This window comes from Nicotiana tabacum, chromosome 23 (genome assembly GCF_000715075.1).
Source record: "Nicotiana tabacum cultivar K326 chromosome 23, ASM71507v2, whole genome shotgun sequence".
Taxonomy (NCBI): Eukaryota; Viridiplantae; Streptophyta; class Magnoliopsida; order Solanales; family Solanaceae; genus Nicotiana; species Nicotiana tabacum.
In genome coordinates this window covers 844,459-846,278 of record NC_134102.1, presented here as the reverse complement: position 1 = coordinate 846,278, position 1,820 = coordinate 844,459, and positions in this window count along the sequence as shown.

The following is a 1,820-nucleotide window of genomic DNA, read 5'->3' as shown; positions in this document are numbered from 1 at the left end:
TCTACCCGAAAATATTAGCTGGATCCCCCTAGGCGAAAATGTTCTACCTGGGTTAAGCAACAAAAAATAGCCTGGGCGAAGAGTGCTTCTACCCGAAACTATGAGCTGAATCCCCCCTAGGCGAAAAGGTTCTACCTGGGTTAAGCTACGAAAATGAGAGGTATGAACAATAGTTATGCATGCTAAAAATAAAGGAAAGTGGAGATTTTGAGGAAACTTACCTTTGGCGACATTCGTCCTTTAGAAATCACCATTCTTCACTGTTTTGTTCATGCTGCAAACAAAGAAAAATTGTGAGTTTTGAAAATATTGGTCAGTTTGTGGCCCTGATGTCTTTGGAAGCTTGGCTTTGTGCCCATCTTCTTTTGATGATGATTTCAACCTGCCACTAGATGTTTCCTGAATACCACTAGCATGTCTGGCCCTAGAGAGCCTTTGACTTTTCAAACTTTTACATGACGGTTGGTCGCGTGGGACTTAACCTTTTCAACTTTGTTTTGCCTTTGTGGAATTTCACTTTCGACTTCTTTCCTCCGAAACTTTCAATTTTTGAGAATTGGGGAACCTTTAGCTTTTCAAACTTTGCCAAAACGGTTAGCCACTTAGGACTTAACCTATTCGACTTCATTTTTGCCTTGTAGGCACTTTCAATTTGATTTCCTCTTTACAAGAGTTTTTGATTTCTAAGCATCAGCCGCCATGGCCAGTCGGGGTCGACTTGATGTCGCTGCCGAGTCTGGGTGCCTTTTTTGCATATTAGCTTGTATCAAACGAAAGCCCTGTAAATCAGTCTTGCTATCCCTTCTTTGCCTTAGTTTTGGAACAGAGTTAGACCAAAATGGATTCGAAGAAAAACAAACAATGGAATGGACAATGAATTTAGACAAGAGGTATCCCTTTCGGGGAAGGAAAGAATGACTTATCTGGAGTATATGCGGACTTCAATGAACATGACATGCCTTTTGGACTTGATGTCTGATCTGTGTAAACCGTCCGACTCTTAGAAATTCATCACAACTTTTGCCTCGAAACCTAGAAACCTTGCCCAGGATTATCAATACCAATGGCTGTGAAGATCCTCTTTTCGATCAGTAGTGCCCTTTAAGAGTTTTCACCAGCTAATCTCTCTCATTTCTCTTCTCATCATCGCCTTATAGTGCCCTTTGCGGGTTTTCACTAACAAGACTCTCTTATTTTTATTTTCTCTACTCTGCAACGCCCTACGATGGCCGTGAGGATTTTCACCAATAAGATTCTCTTATTTTATTTCTCTCATTTGGTTGTATCAGATCCAAGTAACTGTATCCCCCAATTCTTGAACTTCTCGTTGATTGATCGGAAGGACTTGAAAAGGATTTGGGTAAAAAAGATTTGGATTGAATTACAACTTTGGAACCTTTAAAGCAAAACCATCTTCGACCATCTATAACAACTGCCCTAGTTTCATTTTCTTTTCTTTTCTTTTTTTCTTTTCTTTTTTGGAAATGTTGATTTTTTTAATTTTGGTGTGACTGAACCCCAGAGAGAGGCTGCCTACGTATCCTTTCGGAATCAAGTCGAACGTAGTTCGATTAACATGAACTTGTTTGATTTTTTATTTTTATTTTTCTTCTTCTTTTTCTTTTTTTATTTGTTTTTTTTAAAAAAAATAACATCTTCAGGTTCCAAAGAGGGTAATCAAAGAAAGGTAACCGGCTCAAAAGGGTTAGCAAAGGGTTGATGGTGTTTAGATAGCGAGAATGAAAGCCTTCATCATCCCAATCAGAGAACATTAATGTTATATAGAGGGTCAAACATAGTACCTTTTGACTGCATCCGCG